This window comes from Rattus norvegicus, chromosome 4 (assembly GCF_021556685.1).
Source record: "Rattus norvegicus strain SHRSP/BbbUtx chromosome 4, alternate assembly SHRSP_T2T, whole genome shotgun sequence".
NCBI lineage: Eukaryota > Metazoa > Chordata > Mammalia > Rodentia > Muridae > Rattus > Rattus norvegicus.
In genome coordinates, this window is record NC_141537.1 from 78,163,801 (window position 1) to 78,171,264 (window position 7,464).

The 7,464-nt window shown below is 45.3% G+C and overlaps 1 non-coding gene across 1 annotated transcript; it reads right to left on the minus strand.

The window, feature by feature from the left end:
* Positions 1 to 4,552: 4,552 nt before the first annotated feature.
* On the minus strand, positions 4,553 to 4,624 carry Trnac-gca12 (transfer RNA cysteine (anticodon GCA) 12). Its single transcript has one exon. It is a non-coding gene; the product is annotated as a tRNA-Cys (tRNA).
* Between the last annotated feature and the right edge of the window lie 2,840 nt (positions 4,625 to 7,464).

Below are 7,464 nucleotides of genomic sequence, written 5' to 3' on the forward strand. Positions count from 1 at the left end.
ATTTTTTCCCCATGAACACTGAGTGGGTTGTATGCTTTTCAGGAGAGTCCCAGTCTTTCGAAACTTTGTCATTTTTGTAGGGCTAAGGCTAGTTTTCATTGGCTCAATTCTGGTGGAGGCAGTCTTGCCTCTGGTTAAGGAAGACAACAGTGACAGATGTTTGAACTGGGCACATTGATCATGACTGAACAGAGAAAACAGAATTGACAGTGTGTGAATTGTGAACTTTGTATGCTTACACAGAGACATACTGAGAAATGCTTGTGCAGTTTTGGGGTAGAAAAGGGAAGAATACAGGCTAGAGACTTGGAAGAGGCAACATGGTAGGCAGAATCTGAGGAATGTGTGAAATCAAATTTCCTCCTCCTTGCAGACATCACTCTTTCTTCCCAGGCCTTTCTTTACCGGATACAGGAGGAACATCTGCTTTACAGTGGCAAATGGACCTTGCTTAAAGTCTTCCAATGGAAAGTCGGGTACCAACAAAAACCTGCCTTCACAACACTATCTGCATTGGCATATTATGGCCTCAATGACTGGCAGCATGATTTATTTAGCACAATGGATAGTACCCAAGCTTCTCAGTGATGTGCCTTGAAATAAGGCTGTGAGTGTTGAGTAAGCTACATAAAGAGGTGGAGAGATTTGGAGAGATCCTGGAGTTGGCTGACCCAGGCACCAGGCTAGATGCTGAAGCCAGTGTTTATTGTATCATTCTGATGGGCAATAAGGCTGGCTGAAGTCCTGGTCCCATGTTTCCTTAGGTCTTATTTCTTTTCCTGCATCATCTTGAGGTCTCTGCCATCCTTCCAATGATGATCTTCCATGTTACTTATCCACAGATAGGCTTTTATTTAAACAAAGGGCTGCTGCTGGAATCGTTTGGTAACAAGAACGATTCTCAGAAAAGTACATGAAGTGAGGCTGGTCGACCTCATGGGACCCAAAGATCATAAAGATCCATATGTTTACTCCAAAAAGGCCCTGCCTCCTAATGCTGCCCAAACAGTTCCACTAACTGGGGACCAAGCATTCAAATACAAAAGGCTTATTATTTTTCAAACCACCACAATTCAGTAGACTCCAGGGGTGGAATGAACACTCCCAGATCTTCCAGAACACAGTGAATGGCACTAGCCCTCAGTTTCCATAGACCACTATGCAGTTTCCAGAGAGTACCGGCAGTGCCTGCAGATTCAGTACAGATATGCTCGAATGTCACATTGCATGCCCTGGTCCTCATGAGATAAAACATGGAGCCCTTTCTGGCCAAAATGTGAAGACTCGCTGGCCTCCAGTTACTACAGATGAGAAGCAGCCAAAAGGTAGAGCAAAGGCTGATCTCAGCTAGCTGGCTTCTGTGTCAGTGGCATCTATAATTTCCCTGGTTTTCTTGCTGAAAATAGGTTAGTGGTTAAGAAAGAATTGAACTTGAGGGATGGCAATGTGGAGCTACGAGAGCACTGGGACAACGTAGATATTAATCACATCAATAGCTCTACATAATCTATCAGCCAATCATGGTTAAGTCTTGTCCTCACAGTCTGAAGACTGACTCCTTTAGTCATTTACCTGGAAAATCAGTCCTGAACAAAGGAAATGTCTTCCTTGTCCCTGTATTCACAGCATTGTCCGAGACTGACACGTGACAAGCTCCATGTTTGCCCAGTGAATGAATGACCAAGTGAAATAGGAACACCTTCTCAAAGCCTTGGAGTTTGGACACGGCTCTTCTGTGTTCAGTGTCAAGTTACTTTGAAGACCAGGATAAACTGCTCTTGTCCTGACCAGTGTGTGACTTTAAGGACTCTTACAGTGAGGTATCTTTTCCAGGTGCAAGGCTAGTGCCTCCACCAGACTCTGAAGTATGGGGCACTGAGTGGGACAGGTTAAAGTTGAAAATAAGGGAAGGCAAGCTGTAGTGGAGAGTGAGGCCACAGTGGAATATAAACCCATGCAGTGCCATGGTTAAAGAGATACTAACAAGAAGTTATATATAAGTGGGGGGATAGCTCAGGGGTAGAGCATTTGACTGCAGATCAAGAGGTCCCTGGTTCAAATCCAGGTGCCCCCTACCTTTTGTCACTGAATTGTTTTCCTTGTAGGTCAGAAGTCCTGGAAAAGAATGATGAAGCACATCAAACTCTAATCCATAGTAGAAGCACAGACCTGATGTCACTCAGGTGACTTAATGCACCTGTTAGAGGTTGTAAGACATGGATCCTTGCTTCTGCTAGCCCTCAGATTTTACTCTGGGGTTGTTGGAAAGCTCCTCCAAAATGCTGGTGATCCATAGATGAGGCTGGTCATTTCTTCTCCTGCCTCCTAAGCTGGAGCATCATGTCCCTTGCAATGGAGTGGCTCCCAGGTTTCTAATTCCACCATGCCAGGCTGTAGGTCAGAGGCCCTGGACCTTGGGTCTGTATCCTAAGTCTGGCGCTCCTTCCCTGGGCTGCTGCAGATTACTAGCCACATGCACTTATGCCTTGCCTTATCCAGATCTGGGAATAGGGGAAGAACAGGATTCTAGGAGGCTCTCTAGGACAAAAGCCCAGAGTGAGGTAGTGATGGAAGTCACTTAGGGGTTCTTAGAGGATTGACCTGAACTTCTTGGTCTCTTCTCTACACCCTACATGATAACAGGTTAAGAATCATGGGCAAAGGGGTTGGGGATTTAGCTCAGTGGTAGAGCGCTTGCCTAGCAAGCGCAAGGCCCTGGGTTCAGTCCCCAGCTCCGAAAAAAAAAATCATGGGCAAGAAAAGAAAACCAGAGTCATATCCTCAGATCAATAGCTAGAAACAAGAAGACCTGAATTAAAGTATGATCTGTCTTTAAATGCTCATCTTATTATCTAATGACAACCTAAGGATTCTGCTAATGCCTTGTGTTCTCGATATGCAGTAATCCACAGCTGCAGACATTATGGGAGCATCTGCAGACTTGCAGATGAATGTGAGGCATGGCTGTTCTACTGGGACATCATCATAGTTTCAAATTAGGGAGATTCTGATCACAGAGGGCATACCTGTGTGGGAATAAAGATTGACAGGCCCCATCTCATAGCTCCAGCATCTGAGATGGGGCAAGGACATTTTGGTGGTGGTGGTTTTTCTGTTTTGTTTTTAACAAGATCTTCCCATGATCCCAGTGGAACTGGGAGCCTCCAAGTTTGTTTGATGCCCCATAGTATAGACTTCAAAAAAGGTTGTGATTATGAGACATGTTGAAACATACACACCCTATTAAAAGCAGGGTTGGGAATGAATCCCAGTTTGGGCTCTCTCCACCAGCCCAGCCTAGAACCTCAATACGACCTGCTGGCTACATCTGGTCTTCAGTCTCTAAAGCTCGTTGAGCTGGGTCTTATGAAATGGCCCTAAAGACTGAGTTTATTTAATACTAGCCCCATTATACCTCAAAGGAGACAGGCAGGCAGGCAGCAGGCAGGCAGACACACACGCACGTGCACACACACACACACACACACACACACACACACACACACACACACGCACATGCAGAGCCCTGGATTTGAATTATGAACCTCCTGACCTGTAGTTAATGTTCCTTCATCAAGCTGAAGCCCACTTCAAGCAAGTTCTGTCGTTGGTGCTGTTTAACCACTGTGGGCATCTTCTGGGAACCTTTAGTTCAGTTTATCGATGGTTAGAGCCCATGTTGTGACCTACCCTCTGCATGCAAACCGCTCCTCTTCCAGTCACCAGCTGCCTCCTGACCATTCAGTTGGACAGGGGAGGCCTCCTGTGTCCTGCCTAGTGTATACTCTTCCTGTATCCAGCAGGGAGCAGTACACTAGCTTCGGAGTCATCTCCTGTTAGCATGGCATGACTTCCCTGCTGTTCCCATCCTGGACTCTTTTCACTCCACTGTCACCTTTTAGACTAGTGGCTGGAATTTTGCTCTTTTATCCATTTTCTAGTTTTTTCTTTTCTTTATACCAAGGCCAGATTCTTGGCACTGGTCTTCCTGGGCTGAACTTGTGAGGAACCTGAGGCCAAGCCTGGTAACCAATCTCAGGAGATCTCATTTTAGCAAGTCAGCACACTTGGAAGAATAGAGATTGGGTTGCCTTAGGATCCAAATGAAATTCCCAAGGGGTTTTCAACTGAGAAGAACCCGCCTCTACTGCTAAATGTTTACCTAGACCCCTCAAACCACAGGTTTAATACGTATCTTACCCTCAAGGTGTACCTGGAGGTTACCACAGCCTCACTGTTGCAAAATTCCAAGGTCAAGTTCAAACTCATATAACAGAGGTCCTGATGTTTTAGAAAGTCACACATCAGGTCTTGCACTGGTAGATGGAAGAGAGATGCTGGCCATTTTGTAAGAGGTTCAGCTTGCTGGATAGTCATATAGAACATCAAGCCCTGGCCACAAGACAGGGAGGAACACAGGGACAAATATAGGACAAGGCCCTTCTGGGTCTGTTCCTTACTGAGCTATTCTTGCCTACCTCTTGTCTCTGAGAATTAGAATGTTGGGGGTAGCGAGGAGAGCTGACTCAGGGGCTAAAAAGACACAATTACTAGGGGGCACCTGGATTTGAACCAGGGACCTCTTGATCTGCAGTCAAATGCTCTACCCCTGAGCTATGCCCCCTTCCTGCCATACCTTGGAATTAGCACTAATAACCAGGTAGCCCTCTAACTACGACTACTAAGTACTGTAGTTCCTATTTGATCTTAGGCTCCCTTTGGTCTCTGGTAGATTTCTTTATTTGGCTGCAAGTTCCTCCTTCTCTGATCTTTCAGGAGATTCTCCCCAAACCTCCTTTTATCTTATTTCATGTTTTTCTTCCTTAGTACTGTCTGATATTCCCATAGAGAACCAGTAAATGGAATTTCAGATTTTTTTTTAAATCGGTCTTCTTACCCCATCCTATGGCTAATTTGTGGCCTTAGCTGAATTTCCACAGACCTGCTCAACATCAGAACAGGTATTTGGCCAGAAAGGGGCCAGAAAGACTGGTCCCTTTCAAGAGGACATCACCATCCTTGGCTGTAAAGAACAAGCTGTATGGCCCCTGAGATACAGTACTCTTGTGAGTACTCTTCTGGCAAAACTCTGGCTCCATAGCAGGACAAAAATTGCTAGAAGATCTGTGCCTGCACCAAGCAGACATAGAATGACAATATGTCTGACCTCCTCTGTGTTGATGATAGTCCTTCGTTCCAGTGTTTCTGTGCTGTCCTCCTGTGTCTTCCTTTAGGAATGGGAATGTTTACTCTGTGCCATGGTATGGCAGAAGTACATAATGTATATTTGATTTACAGCCAAGAGTTTGTCTTGGTCTCAGAAGTGATTTTGGACTTGTGGGGCCTGTTAAGATTGCGAGGACTCTTGCCGTTGGACTGAATGTTCTTTATATTATTACCTGACCACAAGCCCAAGGGAGGCAGGGGCAGAAATTCAGGGTTCTGTGCGTACAGCATAGGTTTTAACACTTGGTCCTCAGATGGTGGACCTGTTCTGGAAGTTTGTGAGACTTGGATATGCATGCCCTAGATGGCAGTCACAGGCCACCAGATGGTGGCTTGAAGGTTAGAGTCTGTCCCCACCGCTAAGTCCACTCTTTATGCTTTCTGCTTCTGGATTTTTTTTCTGATGTTCCTGCTGCCATCAACTCTACCATGCCTTCCTCAGTGTGATGGACCAAAACAACGGGCCCAAATAAATCTCTCCTTCCTAAGTTGTACTTTGTCACAGTACTAAGGAAAACATTGAACAAGCATTCATTATAATTACGCCCACCATTTGCTGGTTCTAGAAAAGTCTAGAATGTTTATCATGGTAGCTACTAAAATGGAGAACTTGAAATTCACATTTTTTTAAAGAAGAGAAAAACCTAGATACAAATAGGGGACTTGTGGCTTTGAACCAGCTACCTCTTGATGTGCAGACAAATGCTCTGCCCATGATCCACACACACACCTGCTACTATAAAGTTTAATTAATATATTTCACTTCTAAAACCACTCTCAGTTCCTTTGTAAACAGTACTGCCACTTTAAGATAGTTGCTTTGCAAAGCTTCCAGGCCTGAGTCAGAAGAAACTCATTAGCCTGTTCCCAGAAGCCTTGCCATCTGTAGCCTTCAGTCATTAGGGCCAGGGAGCAGCCTGGAGAGACAGCTGCTAAAAGGCCCTGGGTCAGGACTGAACCATAGAAATTCAGACAGTGAAGCCTACCCAGGAATTCACACATGGGAACAAATGACTCCTCTCACCATTTGCATTACCCTCTAATGAGGAATTTATCTATTTTCTTTTACCATGTCCTGAAATTTTAAGTAAAATTTTAAATTAAAAAGTGACGAACTAATTCAGTTGGTGGAGGAAATCAAAAGACCAAGTAGCATTCAGTTAGTGGCCCAGTTAATGCTGACTGCTATTAACCAGATTTAGGCTAAACTGCAGAGTGGAAGATGAGATAGACAAAGCAACCATGCTCATTAAAGAGGTTAGCACCACTGAAAAGAAGGCAAACTGTCAGGGTGACCAACCACTTCCTGATTGGATGTACAGCCTGCTCCACAGGAGGGAATTCTGGTACTTAAAACTTGACCAAGAGTCCCTGGCTGAGAGTGTCAAAAGTCCTAGGGGTTAACCTACCATGAGGTTGTGCTGTCAAGTTGCCTTCTAAATACTTATGTCTATACTTTGGTTGCAGAAGACCTTTGCCTTTTTCCACCTGCAGTGGGCACCCATTATTGCAGATATCCATACTGGTCAAAGTGCTGAGAATAAGAATTTAGAGCGCTTGGCCCTAAGTGGTACATCTACCTCAGCATCACACTCCCCAGGGCTCAGGGAGCATTATGGAAGAGGGGACAGACAGGACGTAAGAGCTGGAGGATGGGAGGATGCTGAGATGTGCTGTCTTCTGGGTATGACATAGCCATTGCACTCAGGAACACACAGCAGCTGAGGGTAACTGCATAAGCCAGAATCCCAGCACGGACCAGGAAGGGGCTGGTAAAGCCCCACCCCTAGCTGGAGGGCTGTTGGCAGTTGATGGAAATTATGGAAATGAGGGAGGATCGCTTTTCCTTTTTGCTGTGGTCACAGGTAGGTTAGCCATTATCTAGTAGGTGACCACACACCCATTTGCAGCCAGAGAACACTAACTAGACTATGTGTTACTGTTAAAACAAAGAAGAGGACATGGAGTTGGGAAAGGGATGTGTGGGGTGGTCTTGGGGGAGTTAGTAATGGGTAGATATGATCAGAACACATTCTAAGCATGCATAAACTTCTCAAAGCATAAGTGAAATGGTCTTATGTAAAAAGGAAAGCAGTATTGAAACTGCAGGAAAGGTGGCTGCAAGGCAAGACCCTGCTGCTCACGGCTTCCAAGGTATAAAACTGAAGACCCCTTGGGAAGCCTTTTCCTTTGTACAGAGAAAGCCGACGTGGTCCTGCTGGTAAGACTGCCCACTGG